The sequence below is a fragment of the Bombyx mori genome, chromosome 25 (assembly GCF_030269925.1).
Source record: "Bombyx mori chromosome 25, ASM3026992v2".
NCBI classification, from domain to species: Eukaryota; Metazoa; Arthropoda; class Insecta; order Lepidoptera; family Bombycidae; genus Bombyx; species Bombyx mori.
Genome location: NC_085131.1, coordinates 4,527,779 through 4,547,261, shown reverse-complemented (window position 1 = coordinate 4,547,261; position 19,483 = coordinate 4,527,779). Strand labels below are relative to the sequence as shown.

At 37.7% G+C, this 19,483-nt stretch overlaps 1 protein-coding gene and 1 long non-coding RNA gene across 4 annotated transcripts in view; both read left to right on the top strand.

Moving 5' to 3' along the window:
- Positions 1 to 19,483, top strand: part of LOC101741141 (uncharacterized) — a 428,733-nt gene that overhangs the window by 35,735 nt on the left and 373,515 nt on the right. The window lies entirely within an intron of this gene.
- LOC134201391 (uncharacterized) overlaps positions 1,280 to 19,483 on the top strand; it is a 67,061-nt gene continuing 48,857 nt past the window's right edge. Inside the window, exon 1 of the long non-coding RNA XR_009976660.1 lies at positions 1,280 to 1,389. This is a non-coding gene — a long non-coding RNA (uncharacterized LOC134201391). The remainder of the gene's footprint in view (positions 1,390 to 19,483) is intronic.

The following is a 19,483-nucleotide window of genomic DNA, read 5'->3' as shown; positions in this document are numbered from 1 at the left end:
ATTGCGGAGAGCGCAGTGCCGATACTTATTTTAAAATGCTGTGATGTCATCATACTGACGTCACTTCTGTCGGTGAAAAATGTAAGGTTAAACCCGGTTTCTACGACGTTATCCCTATAAGGTTCTAAGTTCTCACTGCTTTTTTTGATGAATAAGCAATTTTATTAGTCGTAAGCTTTTTGGAGCTCGCGATGCATTTCAGAATGAAAGAAAAAAGCAACTCTTCCCGCAAATGACGCTTACCTTGTACAAAATCAGACATTTTCATACAACCAAATGTACCTATATCACGCAACAATAAAAATAAAATGTGTCAAGGCGGCTTGTTTATAATTTTTTTTATTTCTTAGATGAGTCCACGATATCACGGCCCACCTGATGTTAAGTGATTACCGGGGTCCATAGACATCTACATCGCAAATGCTGCCACCCACCTTGACACATGAGTTTTGGGGTCTCCGTTTATACAGTACAACGGCTGTCCCATCCTTCAAACCGAAACACTTCACGGCAGAAATGGGTAGGGTGGTGGTACCGACCCGTGCGGACTAAAATATCATACATCTAAGCTTTTTTAACAATGTTTTAGATATCTCAGAATCGACCAGCGCTTATTGCTGCAGCCATCTATTGACAAATAGCGAGAACTTAGATGCGCATCTAATAGGGAACAGTGTTATGTTGCCGGCCGAATAAAATAGAATTTTGATTAGCGTTCGGTTGTATTCATAGTTAAAAGCCAGTGTAGCATCAAAAATAAGACACATTTACCCTATTCTACTATTGAGACCATTGTGTCATGAGAGTGTCAGTAGTTCAAATTACTTTGAGGGCATAATCTTGCGTATTTTTAATTGTTTTACTTCTGATCTTTCGAATGCTTCGCAGCTATCTTGGTTACGGACGTTTTACATAAGTTGTTATTCTTCGATATTGGAATATGTACTGCCGTCTATTTTGTATTAAAATTTAAATCATAATTTTCACGTTTCATTTCACACAGAAATGACTAATAGTATCTTGAGGTTTGGCAGTGAGAGTGCATGCTCTAAATGCTCTAAAATACCAGCCAGTTATTTAGAGTACCATACCGACGCTCACCTATATTTTACTCGTGTTTGAAGCTGACTGACATTGTTAACGACATAAAGTTTATGTATTTATAGGTTACGCCATGTTTATTTATAAGGCGGCATGTTGTTAGTAGGCAAAGAATTTACGTTGAAGAATATATGTGTCGTAGTACAAAGATAAGATAATATCCATGTTTTTTAAGATATGACAAACTTCATTTCGAACATATATTTATTAGAAACGCCTCAAGCTGTGAAAACTATGTTGTAGGTTTTGCGATGTCGTTGGAAGTCATCGTGCCTTCCGGTGTGAAGGGTGAGTTACCTAGCTGTTGTACAATAGAATCGAGACTTTGGTCTCATGTTATAATGTGCGTGACGGCCATTATTTCTACGTCCAGGTATTATTACGACGTATTTATTTCTCCTGTGACCAATTCAATGTCGGCCAAACGTTTACTTGTTTGTCTATTCGCGGCAATAAAAAACTAATTTGAAATGCTTAGCGTATATGTATTATGATTACGGAATAATATGTTTTTTGTTTACAAAATAACGAGATCGCGTGAAGCCTTTGCGCGGTTAATAATTAGAATGCATTAGCATTGTTAAAGGCGTGGCGATGGGAAGCACTTAAGCTATTAAAAACGTGGTCTGTACGATGTACTTTAGATCGAGAAATAAGTTTTGTATTGAAAAAGAACATCTTCACGTGTTTTCACTTCGCGTATTTAGCTTGGTATCGTCTTGTGAAGTCGTTGCGCCGGTCGTTGACTTGAGAAATGTCATTTAAAACACACACACAGAGCACTGCACCACGAAAATTACGCGTTACATTCAGTAAACATCTGGAAAGTATGAAATATAGAAGTATGAAATATAGCTTCTAGAGTTCACACCGGTATTTTTTTTTATGAAAAAAAATGAATTAGCATTGCTGATTTTAGTTGTAAGCCGTTTACCGTTCAAGCTATTCGTTTGTGGAATGCTCTCCCGGCACGTATACGACATACTGAAACATTAAATTCGTTCAAACGCCTCATTAAGGAGCATTTTTTTAATCAACCAATTTAATATATGTGATAAGGTAGATTTCTGAAATTGGTATCTACTTCAATTGTATATGTTTCAAAGGTATTTTAAGTATCTTTTATATGTAAATTGCTTATTCTTATTTATAATGTGTAAAGAAGCAAAATTTAATGTTTTTTATTTTTTTATTTTTTATAATTATTATTATATTATAATACTTTGTGTATTAATTGTATGTATATTTATGGAGATATGTATGTGTGTATGTATGTGTATATGTATGTGTACATATATGTAAATGTATTTCACGGGAATGGTACACCGCGCGTAGTTCGTTTCTAAATGCTTCTTGTCCACCTGATGGTTGTCTGGAAGAGATCGCTCTTAGCGATAAGACCGCCAATTGCACTTTTTGTGTTTAATGTATCGCACTCCTTATTTGTTTCTTGGTGTACAATAAAGAATATTCTCTCTCTCTCTCTCTAAGGCGAATTTTTATTCGTAGGTAGATATAATACCACCTTCCTCTCTGTTTTCCTCATTAAACAATAATGCGTTCCACTTTGAAGGGATTAGACGGTAATATGAGCAACGGTGTCCTAAAAAGACTAGATGAACTGTGTCTAAGAGGATACGTGAGATATTGTTTTTTTTTATTGCTTAGTTGGATGGACGAGCTCACAGCCTTGTGTTAAGTGGTTACTGGAGCCCATAGGCATCTACAACGTAAATGCGCCACCACCTTGAGATATAAGTTCTAAGGTCTCAGTATAGTTACAACGGCTGCCCCACCCTTCAAACCGAAACCGAAACGCATTTCTGCTTCACGGCAGAAATAGACGGGGTGGTGGTACCTACCCGTGTGGAGTCACAAGAGGTCCTACCACCGGTAAAAAATGATATGGGTACTAGAGTATGAGTGCAGTGATGGTGTATGATAGGCCTTAAGGGAAGAAAGAGAACATCCGCGCCGACCCCACATAGGATAAAAAGAAAAAACGTTCCAGTTAGAAGGGTGGGATATCTCTATAGAATTAAATTGAGATTTTGACATCATGTCTCAAAAAATTTGTTGGCATTCACGTTGTGAAGTTCATAGAGTTCAATCATCACTCAAGACAAGGCCTTCTATTCTAGTCTCAGTAGTAATCTTTTCCTCTTTCGCTTTGTAATAATAAAACAAACGTTGCAAATTCAAGAACTTCAACTGTAATTAAATTCTGTGTTACTAGAAATACGAGACAATTGCATTCAGATCCCGAAAAGGATATACCGCAGATATCTTTAAGAGAACTACGGCCTTTAATCTGGCATCGAAAACAAAACGAGGCGATCGTATTCTAGCTTCGTAAACTAAGAAGTTAGAATCGCCAAACCTGTTTCAAAATCAGTTTTTGCGTGCAGTAAAACATTTGGCACTCGACAAACAATGTGAATTAGCATAGCAGTGGGTAGTGGCGTTTTACGCTGTTATAACGCGCAGTAAGAAGCTTGGCTCTAAGGTTAGGACATAAATAACAAATTAAGGCACTGAACTGGCATAAATAAATAACGCGGCTTATTAATCTTTACTTTATCAATCTAATTATACAGACGTAAAGAAAAAAAAACAATAAAAATTACTTTTATAACGGGTTTGTTAATTGACTGATTTACGACCGGTCTTACAAAAGCTCTTGTGCATATTAACGTTATCGAAATGTTATTTTGATGCTTATTCTTCATAGAATAGAGATTATATTACCAGTGAATCAACTTAAATTATTTCTTAACTACAAATTAATCTTAAGGCATACTTACGTTGTAATATTCGAATTAATGGCTGTTATAAATTTACATATTAATAATTCCATATGTCGACTAATAGTTTTACTGTCTCATAAAATAAATCACAAATCAGGCGAGCCGTTGAAAACGAAATGAAATATTGTTGGGAAAAAAAACTAGAAGCTTAAATTTAGTGCTAGATAGAGAGTACGCTATATAAATTCAGCAGGCTTAGGGACCTCGGTAACCGTACTCCTCGAACTCGACAAAGAGTTCGCCGTGCAACCTAACCCATGAATCAGCTCGCTGAATTTCTCGCCGGATCTTCTCAGCGGGGCGCGATTCCGATCCGGCAGTAGATTCATTCGCGAAGCAGCTACTCTTAAGCTGTTAGGTCTCCTTCGGAGGCGCTCGGGTGGCTGTTAGCAAATCCCACCCCTCCTGGCTGAGCCTTTGCTCGCCCACCTGTCCTGGTGAAACTAGAAAGGCCTCCGGGCCACCCGTAATCCTTCAATCATAAAAAAGCTATATAAATCATACATTCGCCATACAAAATCTACAAAAAATACGATTTTTGGGTGAGGCATAAAGCATCACATCTTCATACCCAACAAACACTTTAAGTGTTCGCGTTTCATATAAAACTATTGGCCGATCTAAAACTATGTCTTTCTTCCAGATATTTATTCCACGCTAGCGTTATTGTTACACAATATTAGTCAAATAACTTGTCCTGTGAACCATTGGTATATAATTTACGGGTGTTAAAATTTATTTCATCATTATTTTGCGTTTGATATTTTCGTACTAAGTTAGGAAATGTTTATATCGCAAGTTCATTACGATATAAACATTTCCTTTGTCGTTTTCGAAACCGGGAGGCCTGATTTTCATTTTCAAATGCTATTAGATTTAATAAGGCGTAAATTTTACCAGTGAAATCGTGCAGTAAACTTAGTAAAAATAATACAAGAGAATCAAGTGGGATTCCAAAACGGGATCGTGAGCCGAAGGCGCGGCGCGGCGGCTTGTTACTTTGTAGCTGTGTGTGTGAGTGCAACCAGTCGAATGACACAGTTCAAATTAATAGCAGTACAGCAAAGACTTATTCATCATTATCCTGCCCTTCTCCCAGTCACCTGGGGTCGGCGCAACATGTTTTCTCCTTCCATACTCTTCTATCATATACCATTTCTTCGCTCACTCCCCTCTTACCCATATCGTCTTTCACGCAATCCATCCATTTCTTCTTAGGTCTACCTCTTCCTCTATATCCTTCCACATTCATAGTTAACACTCTCTTACCAACCTCATTTTCATTTCGTCTCATCACTTGTCCATACCATCCCAAACGCGCACTCCTCAGCTTCTCTATCACAGGTGCCACTTTCAGACTTCCTCTTACATATTCATTCCGTATTCTATCCATTCTCGTTCCTCCACACAGCAAAGATTATTAGTAGCAAATAATATTGCATATGTAACTTATTTATCTTAAACAAAATACATTTTTCACTAACGCGACTGTTATGGAGGATGAATGATGATGATTATATCATTTAGCAGTAAAAATAATGCATTTTAATTTAGAAGCTTTATCGCAATCGTTATTTGATTAATGTTCCAAATTCTTTTCATTTCATTTCAATTCCTATTAACATTTTTCACAAAAAAATTATAAAATATTAGGCTGTATGGTATGATACATTTGCCTTTCCAGTTGGAAAAATACAACAACTACTACTACTGATATTTAACAAGTACTTAATTTCAATAGTAGTTTGATGTCACTTCCGTTGCATACCTGCGTGACGTTCTGTAAAAATTTTACCCCCATGCGCCTAAAGAAGTTTCACTTCAAAAAAGCAACTTATATGAAAATATTAAATTCACTTTATTTAGTACCTATTTAGTGTACCTACTGTTTTAAAGGTTATTCCTACCGCTGAATCGCATTCTAATGCGTGTAGCGATATTTATAGAATGGACCTGTGATTATCTGAGACATGTTTTTGTGTGCGTCCCTACATGGCTGCCCTTGTCGACTTCAAGGAGATGATAACTCCACGCACCATGTTCATATATTTATGTGTACATAATCAAACGTATTGTAAACAAATTTTACCTTGATTGTTTTTTTTATTATGTGCAGTTGTTGACATCGTGCGCTCTTAACTATGATGGTAATTTTAAAATAAATGTAACGGAATACTGCGACATATTGTATGTATTAATTTGTTTTGTAAAAACTTTACCTCAAGATAAATACTTAAATAGTTTTGTTAGTTTATTTTTTATTTTTCATATTACATATTTACTTTTCATTTTTAGTTGAATTTCAATTTTTTCAATTTTTTTTATAATATTGAATTGTCATCGGTCCTTAATAAGTATGCCAAATTTCGAGTAAATCCGACGTTTTGAAGGGGGTCAAAATCATGTTCGAAGATTCCGTTACATACATACGTCTGAAGCTAATAAAAGCGTATTAAAAAGGAAATTCAGCATACGAATAAAAGCGAATTTTCCAGAAATTCGTCCCGAGTATTTCCCACTGTTTTTTTTTTTCTAGTTGCTGGAATGAGCTCACACTTCACCTGGCGTCAAGTGCTTACGGGAGCAAGTAGACATTAACGTGTATCGTTACTGAGACACAAAGATAAGATTATTCAAGAAGATAATTCAACATTAAAGTGTGAATCAGTCGTCATGTATATATGTACATGCGAGTTCGCGCATCACTTATTTGATAAAGGTGAACTTTTGACTATCACTCGCTTGAATCTTTAAAAGTCAGTATTCCATAAATTTATTAATGTTTATTAGGAACCATTTTAAAATATTCAAATTTTTCGAAAAACTGACAATTTTAAAGTACTTGACTTGCTATATTAAATGCGCTACAGAGTGATAACAAGGTTTTTGCGTTTCTTTCGATCCATTTAAGCGCAAAAACCCCTAAGATTTACTGTTTGTCTGAGAAAATTTCTTCGTGACAGTCCTAAGCAGTAATACTACGATATAAAACATTTTTAGTCCTATGGTTCGAAATCTTATTTCGGATATTTCTTACTTCGGATGTGCATCAATATCTTTGTTGACTAACACATTTTTAAGCGGCTGAAAAAGCCAAGGCATGCAAATACAGGGGTCTAGGCTCGGAATATGTTTTTGTCCCATTATAGCGCTATATGGCTTTTTAAGGAAATAGCAAAAAGGATAGTCGACACCACAAGAGACCGTAGAGCTGGCAGCTACCTTGGACAAAGAATTAGTCTAGCTATTCAAAGGGGGAACGCTGTCAGTATCTTCGGAACCTTGCCTAAAGGGACTCCTTTTAATAATATATTTTAGTTATTAAATTATTATTTTTATTATTTAATATTATTTTAATATTATTGAATACTTATTTACTTCAAAATTTTAAGCTCGTTTCTTACGATTATAGAAAGCTATTCATTATCATTTTACACATTTCCGAATAGTTCGAACTGTTTTTTCAATGTCGAACTATACAAGCGTGTTTCTGTTACATTTTATAAATTACAATTTAACCACATATTTAAAGGCGAACTATACCTTATTAATAGTTACGAATTAATATCTAAATTCACTAACAATTGACTCCCTTTCGACGTTTTTAATATTTCAAACACTTAACCTTTGTCAAACATTTTTTTTTCTTAAGTAACTGATTCTTGATCTATATTTATACGTACTTAAATTACGGATCATTTGAAATATTTGAGTTTACGGGGAGGTTTTGGTATTCTGTCTTATGTGCCGTATGTTTCACGGTTAAAGGAATTATTTGAGATGATAACTGTCTCCCGTCGCCATAGGAGCAGATTTCCACTGTACTATAAATTTTTTTAGCTGCTATTATTTCATATACGGGTCGTCGAACTCAGGGTCCATCTGGTCTTAAACGATTATTGGCACATATAGATTTCACAATGTAAATTCAGCGAGCAATCACGAGTGCCAAATTGAAGGGTCCGATACCCGTTAAATCCGTTACCCATTTACATCAGATGAGCCGTTAATTCTTTCACTTACACATACGTACGTATGAACGTATGAAGTCGTCGTGGCCTAAAGCATAAGACGTCCGGTGCATTCGTGTTGAGCGATTCACCGGTGTTCGAATCTCAGGCGGATACCAATTTTTCTAATGAAATACGTATTCAACAACTGTTCACGATTGACTTCCAAGGTGAAGGAATAACTGTCCTGTAATAAAAATCAAACCCGCAAAATTATAATTTGCGTAATTACTGGTAGTAGGACCTTTTGGGAGTCAACATAATGGTATACAAGACCACAAGAACAACACAGTGGTAATATTTGATCGCACGACCAGTGCTTATTGTACAAAATAACAAAAGATTCGGCCCGATAAATGCAGTAGTCGAAATTCGACTATAATTAATTGGAATTGTAAGTTTGTACACTATTATGATTGTATTTCATACTTCTTTTTTTTTTTTTTTTTCCTACCTATGCTGATAGCCTTGAGAGGCTATTTCAGCTTTTCATACTTCTATAATCACAAATTTCGCCAAGGCTACACTATAAAAAAATAAAATTATAAAGGCAAACAATATTTAATCTATTCTCAATTTGACCACAGACGTCAAGAACAAAAGTTTGACAATAAATAGTATGCATGCGTGTGTGCGTCAAATATATAGTATGTAGTGTATGTAATGTTTTCTTTATTGATTTAATGTATCTTTTATGCATTATTTAAAAAAAAAAATTGCATTGTGCACTTCTTCTCTATATTCTCTATAAGTGTGAAAAAATTTCATACTCCTCCGTCCGCGCAATTTTCGTAAAAAGGGATACAAAGTTTTTGCTTCACGTATTATTATTATATAGATGCCTTGATAAGTTAATAGTCAAATGATTGTTGTAAAGGACACCGCTTATCCGTGTTCCCAACAATCGAATTAAAGTTATCGTGCTCAATAAAGCGAGTAGTAACATTAAAAATGCGGTCTATAAACCTCGGATTAATTTTGAAATTTTGGGTTGGACAGCACGTATCCGCGGTTAATTTAAGAATGCCGAATGGCCAGTATTTTATGTTCCCATGCCGTTCTAGTTTATTTTGTACTCCGTTCGTGGCTTCCAATATACATGAGGTTTGAAATACGCTGGATGAAAATTCCCGAGGCAACGTTCTGAAGGATTTTACATTGAAAGATATTTTCAATTAATGCTATGGCTCTATGCTTAATGCTAAGCTTATGGGCCATGTGGTATTAAGTTATTATCAGAGCCCATAGACATCAACTACCTCAATGCCGCTGCCTATCTTAAGACGTGAGTTTTAAGTCTCAGTTTTTACAGTATGCCTGCCTTTCCCTTTAAGCCGAAACGCATTCCTGCTTCATGGCAGAAATAGGCTGGGTATTGGTACCTATCCGTGTAGGTTCACTAGACTTTTTTACTGGTGGTAGGACCTCTTGTGAGTCCGCACGGGTACCACTACCCCGCCTATTGCGGCCATGAAGCAGTAATGTTTTTCGGTTTGAAGGGTGAGGCAGTTGTTGTAACTAAAAAGTGGATTTGAATGGCGCCACTTATTTTGAGATTGTAGTCGAAGTCTTTCTTGTTCTTCTGCTTCTTCTTTGTCTCCACCTTATCCCACTAGGTGGGGTCGGCACAGCGAATTTTTCTGTTCCATTCTCCTCTGCCAGCCGAAGTTTTTTTTTTTAGAACTAGCTGACCCGGCACACTTCGTAGTGCCTCAATCGATGAATAAAAGACCTAAACTTTTGTATAAAATAAACTTAAAACAAATGAAAGGAATCCGTCCGACGGGGGACACATCAAAGGGAAAACAAAATTGTCATTTTTATTTAATTCCGAGCATTATCTACCTTTTAAACCTTCAAGACCAAAATTAGCCAAATCGATCCAGCCAGCGAGTTTTAGCGAGGCTAACGAACAGCAATTCACTTTTATATATATAGATAATGGCTGTTATAATATGCAGTATAGTTGTAAGTAGCCGTGTGGGCTTACAATACTGGTGGATTTTTGTTAGACGGTTCTTTTTGAGGGAACTGGGCTCTGGAGGTGAGGGGCTATTTTAAGACTTTATGGTTAATATACATTACAATGGGCTGCGTATGGAAAACTCCGTCACATCTTGAACTCAGTAATCCCGCAATGCTTAAAGACAAAAGTTTTCAACGCTTGTGTGCTGCCGGTCATGACATATGGCGCTGAAACGTGAACATTGACCGTAGGTTTGGTCCGTAAGTTCAAAGTCGCTCAGCGTGCTATGGAAAGGTTTATGCTCGGAGTTTCTTTGATGGATCGAGTCAGAAATGATGAAATTCGTCAAAGAACCAAAGTAACCGACATAGCCCTAAAGATTAGCAAGCTGAAGTGGCAATGGGCCGGACATACGTGTCGCAGAACCGATGGCCGATGGAGCAGACGTGTTCTGGACTGGAGACCACGTACCGGTAAGCGCAGCGTTGGGCGTCCCCTTGCCCGTTGGACCGATGACTTGCGGCGATATGCTGGAAAAGATTGGATGCGGAAGGCGGAGGATCGTTTATTGTGGCGGACTATGAGAGAGGCCTACATCCAGCAGTGGAGAGATACAGGCTGATAATGATGATACATTACAAACACTACACTAGTACACATTTACAATATTTTATGTTTATATAATCCAAGGATGTTTCACTGTCCGTGTCTAGATAAGAAGTAGGTTGTCATCACAGAAGACAATCATCTGTTATAACGTTAAATAAACATTCCGATATTTGAAAACCGTAATATGTCTTAGCGGATCCCGTAGATCCATTCTTGGTGCTTTTAAGTTCTTCAAGCACCGGTCACCGTCCTCGTCGATTACGAGGAGCGAATACATAGACATAGCCCACAGAGTTTCTCTCCGGATCTTCTCAGTGGGCCGCGATTCCAATCCGGTGGTAGATTCTGCGAAACACACTGCTCTTAATAGGGATAAAGCAAATTCTCTCAGCTTGAACCCGTGAGAACATCTACCCGTCAGCTCGAAGCTGCAATAGCCCCATAAGCTACCAGCGAACAGGTACGGGAAAAAACAATAAGTCTACAAAGTTGTCATTCGCCAAAACCAGCTTCGAACTTAAAAAGCGAGGTCAATAATAAATCTACTAAAACTCAGCGATTTGCGAAAATCTAAAAAAACATCAATTATATTAAATGCGCCCTAGTATTGAATGAGGTTGTTACGATTACGATAATGATCACCATTTCGTACGGAAAATTCGATAGTACAATCTTGTTGGATTGAAAAACACATATCAAATCTGTAAACATCGGCTTTTTTGTTGTGACCTGGAATCGCACCACCGCATCTCCTCTCTTGGGTGTCGTAAAACGCGACTAAGGGATACACCGGAAAATGGGTAGCGCTTTTTTGCTTATTGTTCGTATAGGTCAACGAGGTCAAGATCCACCTGGTGTTAAATGGTTCGCAAAGTCAATAAATATCACAAAGAGACTGTCACCAGTCATCTTGAGGCGTGAGGTCTTTGTTTAACATTTGTTCATTAATCCGGAACGGGTACCGCTTCGCAGTAGAGATCAGGATGTTGATACCTGCCCATACTGAGTACGCCCTACTTACAATAAAACATCTAGGGTTGACGCCATCCAATACGACGAGCAGGACTATATTATGTAGTATTCAATACAGCAGCAGTAGAGTTAGAAGGGAGCAAAATCGAGGACTGAGGATCTTGAGAGACCATTTCATCAGCTCAGGGGGCTCAAGTCTGACGACGTTGCTTGCACTAACCCTAGCAAGAGCGAGGCTTCGCAGAATCTACCACCGGATCGGAAACGCGACCCACTGAGAATATCTGGCGAGAATCTCAGTGGGCTGTGTCTGTGGCTTAATTTACTCGGCGAGCCCTTCGTCGCAAGTGTCAGGTTCGACGAGAACGATAAACGGTGCTTGGGGTACCAAAAAGCACCGTTAGTGGATCGGGAGAATCCGAAATGACGTGTTTTGGGCGACGTCAACTATTTACCATTCCGTCCGCTGGATCGGAAATGGGACTAATAGTGCTACTTATACTATTCCAATATTTAGGTATAATATGTGGATTTAATGAAAATTTTTATATGAATATTTTTTCTTTGTCGTATCACTCTTGTCAGAGCGATCGTGGTGATCAGTTAGTATCATTGCTGTGGGTAGATGGTATGCGTCTCACGAGCAATCGCCAATCTCCCTGTGGTGAGCCTGGTACACTCATGTAAATAGCCGCCGACTGCCGACTTGATTTGGTCAGTCCATCGCATTAGCAACCTTCCACGTGGTCTGGTGCCTTCTGCTTTGCACTGAAGTCGTGAAAATGTTCACCAATCAATAGCGACAAAAATACTTTTTCCGAGATACTATTTTTTGAGTTTTACTTAAATGAAATACGTAATGTCATTGTCAATGATAAATCCATAGTTTTATTGACACGTACCAATGTTACGGTCCACTTGTTCACTACTAAAAGCCGTTTTGCCATACTCTAAAATGTTACGTTACAGAATGACATTTCGACAAAAAAAATGGCGCCGAAATTGTAATGAAAAATCGTATTTGCCCTCTGTTTGTGACAGTCGCTGACCTTTCTATATTTTTTTTTCTTTGCACTACACAATATGAGCTGCCAAAGAGCGTCTTATGTCATAAGTGCTTTCTGTCTGTAACGTGTTTGTAGGAGGTCTGTAGTAATTGATATAAATAGTTATGTCAGATATCATAAGTCGGGACTCAGAAGTATCGGAGGTGTTCGGACTATAAGTATGGATATAAAGTGGATTTCGAGTCTTTATTGTAAGTAGAGCGAATTCTTAACAAAACATAAAGTATTGTTTTTTTATGTTTATTTTTGACGTATGTACAACCCGCCCTAGATAAATAAAGTTAGACAAATACTTCTAATTGCAAACTACGATAAGTTCACGTGTAAGTCAAATTATATTAAGTAATAACTAAATGAATTTAGGATTTTGGGTGAACGAGTTCACAGCCCACTTGATGTTAAGTGGTTACTGAAGCCCATAGACATCAATAACGTAAATGCCGCTACCTATCTTGAGAGATGATTTCTATGTTTCAGTCTTAAAGTACAACGGCTATCCCATCCTTCAAAACGAAACGCATTACTGCTTCACGGCAGAAATAGGCACAACACTTTCCCCCCTGATAATAATTATTGTAATATAGTATGTCACTAGTATATCACAACTCAAGGACGAGAATAATACTAAATAAACTTCCGTAATGTTCCGTAAACTTCCGTACACACGCATGTTTTTAAATATTTATAAATAAAGAAAATAATTCAATACAGTCATTTACATAAGTCTGTACATATGAGTGTTATATATAAAACATAAATAAGTTGAACTACATTCCATACGGCATTGAGCAGGCTTTGCATCGTGGTATCGTAGGGAGTGTTGATTTCGGCGACGGAATTCACAGCTATGAGAAAACTTTTGTGCTCGAATGTACATGAATTTTATTGCTGCAGCTGTACCGAATGGGTGTAGGAGGTTGTTCCCTAAAGCTGCGAGCGTGCTGATAAGCGCTGAACTTAGAACTATTGTAGTACTTGCTGAATAGTGAAGAAAGTTTATATATGTGTTTTTTTATTGCTTATGTGGATGGACGATCTCACGGCAGATCTGGTGTTAAGTGGTTACCGGAGCCCATTGAAATCTACAACGTAAATGCCGCCACCCACCTTGAGATATGAGTTCTAAGGTCTCAGTATAGTTACAACGGCTGCCCCACCCTTCAAACCGAAACGCATTACTGCTTCACGGCAGAAATGGACAGGGTTTTTTATTTTTAATTTTTTTACTGCTTATGTGGGTTAGCGATCTCAAAGCACACCTGGTGTTAAGTGGTTACCGGAGCCCATTGACATCTACAAATGCCGCCGTCCACCTTGAGATATGAGTTCTAAGGTCTCAGTATAGTTACAACGGCTGCCCCACCCTTCAAACTGAAACGCATTACTGCTTCACGGCAGAAATAGACAGGGTGGTGGTACCTATCCGTGTGGACTCACAAGAGTTTCTACCACTAGTAAAAAGACTATTAAAGTAACTGTTCTATGACACGAAATTATGGTAATTTAACAGCAAGTACAATGCAGAAGTAGCTTCCTTTTTACGACTGATCGTAATCACCTAAAAACACATAATCACTTTTCTTGTAAGCGTTACTATTAGGGAGGCGTATTATGGAGGTAATCCGGGAAAAAAGGCATAAATATCGAATCATTGTCACACTAAATGTCTAATGGTAGAAATGATGGTTCAAAGTTCTCCAGAACGACAGGTCGTATCTTGAACTTATTGAACGTATTCTGATGTCGGTTAACCTCGTGGAAACGCCTGCTACACTGGGTAATTCGGTGAATAACAAAGTTAAATAGCCTAGTAATATTCATAATACAGAAAGACTGATTGCTAATTAGTCGATTTAATTTTAATCCGGTTCATGCCCAATGCTCTGAGGAATTGTTCGAGATGATACCGGCATCTCGTTTTTACCATCGCACCGCCTGCCACCGGAGTAGAGTTCATCCATACTACCTGGAGCCACTGCGGTCATCCACAGTGCGTTTCCAGAGGTCTTTTTACCACGTTCCATCCGGCTATGGAATGAGCTTCCCTCCACGGTGTTTCCCGAGCGCTATGACATGTCCTTCTTCAAACGAGCCTTGTGGAGAGTATTAAGCGGTAGGCAGCGGCTTGACTCTTGGCATTGCTGAAGTCCATGGGCGGCGGTAACCACTCACCATCAGGTGGGCCGTATGCTCGTCTACCTACAAGGGCAATAAAAAAAAAAAAACCTAAACTCATTAGCAGCGATTGTGCCTCTTCACCATCTGGTATAATATTCGTCTGAATTTGACGCATTAGCAGTACTTATCGTAAAGAATTTTCTTTTTGTTCAACTCCCGTCATTGTAACAATTTTAGATTAGGTTAGGTTAGAAAAATACTCCAACTTACTTTCTTTCTTTCTTTCTTTCTTTCTTAAACTAAATATGGATAGAGAGGGTTCGCGTATGAACGTATGAACACTAAAAACAAATATGGTCTACTTTTTTCTGTTAATTTCTACAAATCACGAGCAGAGTTCTATAATGACTCAATAGTATCTCGAAAGAATTACTAACAAAGAGATAATTTAATAAGAACTATCTAGAAATCTAAGAGACATAAATTAGATTCCTGTGGTGTCAGCTAACCCAGAGATCCTGAAAACATATTTTGTTTGTTACCAATCTGCTTGTAATAAAAACTTAAGTAATAAGCTGATGTTATTATGACTGCTATTGGTTGATGAACTATGGAAGGTTATTGTCATGTTGGATTAATATAAAAAGTTTAAAGTGTAACAAATTTTTTGAGGAAGAGATTGACAGCCACCTTTAGGAGTGTAACGTTGGCCCAGCGCTTTCATGTTGGCCCAACGCCAGTCTGGCTTTACGGGCAAAAAAAACGCGTGCAACTCCATCCATATCGAGACGTATTCATATTAGAGAAAATTGCTAAAATTACAGCGTGAACTGTTAATTTTTGGAGAAATGTTATTAAAGCCATTGTTTCAATGTCAATTAGCTGAATCTTCACATGTATACTTTTTGCCGGCTTATCGAAACCAGCTAGTCCTGTTTATGTGGACCGTGAAATTCATTTATTTCTTCCTTCAAAAATATTTATAAACAAGAGACTATCCAACGATTTATCTCACGATAATTCTTAGTTGTTGTGGTCGCCTTCTTTGTAGCGAGCCTATTGTGTAATTCAGTAAACTATGTAGAATGGAACACGACAGTGGGGAACTCAAGTCGATCAGTTGCAAGTATTCCATGGCCCGAGAAAAGGCAAAGATAGATTGAAGCGGATGAAGTTTGTAAATATACCACTGGTAATGTGGTAATTTATTTATTAATAGGTGAATGAATTAGCATACGGCTTAATTTGTGTAAATAAGCTGCCCTTATTCGCGTCTTATGACACTCACGAGAAGAGATGGGATGCTATTCTATCTCACGTTTCCAAAAATCATATTTAGTGACCATTAATAGTACTCTGGAGTTCGAGGTTAGGTTCTCCGTTGGATTTAATACCAGTATATGTTTCCGGTACCTCCATGGGTTGAATTTGGACCATGAGTTGATATCGATATCTGGGTATCGAGTGGCCGGACTGTCGCATATGGTTGTTGATTCATGAACTGGTCGGCACAGGAAACCATTGCGGGCGTTACACTTCAGCAAACGTGGAAATATGTAGACCGGGGTGTTGACTTCTCTCTATTTTAATTGTATAGACGCTTAAACTACTTAAATAATCAGGGATTACGATAATAATCAGTGATTTAGATCTGATGGTTTTGTGAACGACCACCTCGTGCGTTCGCTGTCAACAAAAGAACAGTATGACTTGACGTTCGCTTCCCACGACAAACATAATATTTGGTGTTACCCGCTTTTGATCAAAATTACCATTTAGTAAAATTCAAAACTAATAATCGTAATCAAATGACCAGAAAATAACAAAATGACTCTCAAAATGAACTGATTTTCATTATCTACAAATGTCACGCGTCGTTATAGTATTATGCCTATATCTACAATGGCATATCACACCAAACACGACATTCAGTAAATAAAAAGGATTTCGTTTCTATAAGAAAAACATGTACTCGATTTTACTGTGACACGCCTCGGCAATAGTCCCCCCCTGTCATTACCGTATCGTGTACGCACGTTCGTATATCTCCAACTCTAAATTCGAAAGCTAGATGATTTCAACTTCATTCGTATAACGGTAAGGCTTAAAATTGAAAAGGATACATTAGTGGATACATTGTGAGCGTGCATCTCTACGTTGTGGGGGTTAATTAGATGTAATGAAAATGGAATGGGACGGTGAGGGAATTGTTTTTCTAGCGCTCATTAACGGCCTTTTTTGTTATATTTTAACTTGGTCACATTTATTACTATCTGTTTTTTTGTTGTAGAAGTTCCTTTGTTTCTTAAAAAGGCTGGAGCTTCTATTGATATAAGAGCTTTTTGTGAGCCAAACGCATTGTTTGATGACCATTCCGCTTCTTTCTTAATGCTGTCAAGCGTTTCGTTAAAAAACTTCCATCGCATTGTTATATATATTTAAGACATTATCTTCTCATACACATATCTCTAAATACATATCTAAAGTTTATTTTTATTTTTATTTGCTTAGATGGGTGGACGAGCTCACAGCCCACCTGGTACTAAGTAGTTACTGGAGTCCATAGACATAGATAGTGGTAGACCTCTTGTGAGTCCGCACGGGTAGTTACCACTGTCCTGCCTATTTCTGCCGTGAAGCGGTAATGCGTTTCGGTTTGAAGGGCGGAGCAGCCGTTGTGACTGTACTGAGGCCTTAGAACTCATATCTCAAGATGTACACAGTCCATCCAAGTCTTTTTAGGACGATCCCTCCTCACGTTACCGTCTATTTTCATACTAGCTGTACCCATCCGCTTCGCTGGGAATTTAAAATTAACATTATTATTTCTCACCTCCACAAAGATTCTCACTATTAACGCCCCCGCAACTGGTGTAGGGAGTCCAACACTCATATAAATATTAGCCTATCCATTAAGTACATGTATTTTCTACATGGATACCAGGTTTCAAGTCAATCGAACGCATGATTCAGTAGTTATAACGGAACATCCGTAAAAACCACTGTAGATTTATATATCACTAGCCTTACTGGCCCGCTTCGCTGGGTATTTAAAATTAACATTATTATTTATTATCATTATTATTAGGGAGTCCAACACTCGTATAAATATTAGCCTATCCATTAAGTACATGTATTTTCTACATACCAAGTTTCAAGTCAATCGGATGCATTATTCAGTAGTTATAGCGGAACATCCGTAAAAACCACAGTAGATTTATATATTAGTGTAGATACACAATTTCGCTTAAAACTTTTTCGAGTCGTGGGCATAATCAAATATTTTACAATTGTTTAATCACCGCAGAAAGATCAAAAACTGCTATTAGTACTAGCACACCAGTAATAACACCGAGTTCTAATCGCGTTTAAATTTGTTCTCAAACAAAATTATATTAGTCTATGCAAAATTTTCCGACGACTCTCTTGTAACTCAATTGTGAACCGACATCCATTTTATTTTTAAGCGCCTTTGCATTTCAATGGAATGGTAGAAGCAATTTACTTACAATGATTTTATTTGATAGTTAATTATTATACAGAGTTAATTGATAAGAGATAAGCTGTAATGCGGAGGTAAAGTAAATGTTAGCATTGCTAATCTATGAGTATTAAGAATCCCCTTGGCGCAGTGACTAAGATGCTCGGCGTACAAATATTAAATATGTTTGCTCTGTTGCGGTTCTGATCGTGCGATAAGTATAAATTTTTCTAACTATCTTCTATTTTTTTATTTTTTTTATTGCTTAGATAGGTGGACAAGCTTACAGTCCACCTGGTGTTAAGTTGTTACTGGAGCCCATAGACATCTACAACGTAAATGTGCCACACCCTTTGAGGTATAAGTTCTAAGGTCTCAAGTAGTTATAACGGCTGCCCCACCCTACAAACCGAAACGCATTACTGCTTCACGGCAGACATAGGCAGGGTGGTGGTACCTACTCGCGCGGACTCACAAATTATAATTTTGCGGGTTTTTATTACAGGATGCTATTCCTTCACCGTGGAAGTCAATCGTGAACATTTGTTGAGTACGTATTTCATTAGAAAAATTGGTACCCGCCTGAGATTCGCACACTAGTGCATCGCTCAACACGTATGCACCGGACGTCTTATCCTTTAGGCCACGACGACTTCTATATCGTTCCCTCACTACTGAGGGTCGCGACCACATGTGCCGTTCTTCCACTGTGTTCTATCATGGGTGGTATGGATCGCATGGTACAGACTTTTTGACAGACAGGTTTTTCTAACTAACAGTACTAAATTAAGACACGTTTATGTCTTCCGAGATAATATAATAACAATTAATAAAATGGTTCTAAAAATTATTGAATACTGGCTTTGTACACGCGGCTTGTCTCGCTTCGAAGTAAAACAATATATCCGTCAGTCACTTATTTTGGATGAACGATTCCCCTTTCTGTACATACCCGTGACAAAGCGTATGCGAAATTTCATGAAGAACGGTTGAGTTATTAGGACGTGAAAACGTAACTAACAAACAAACTCACATTCCCATTTTATAACGTTAGTTTGGTATGCTTTAGTTACTGATTTCTGTTTAATTTTTTATACTATACTAGCTGACCCGGCAGACTTCGTAGTGCCTCAATCGATAAATAAAAGACCTAAATTTTTGTATAAAATAAACTTAAAATAAACAAAAGGAATCTTGTCCTACGGGGGACACATCAAAGGAAAAACAAAATTGTTATTTTTATTTAATTCCAAGTATTTTCATACCTTTTAAACCTTGTCTGGACTTCCTTAAATAATTAAAGACCAAAATTAGCCAAATCGTTCCAGCCGTTCTCGAGTTTTAGCGAGACT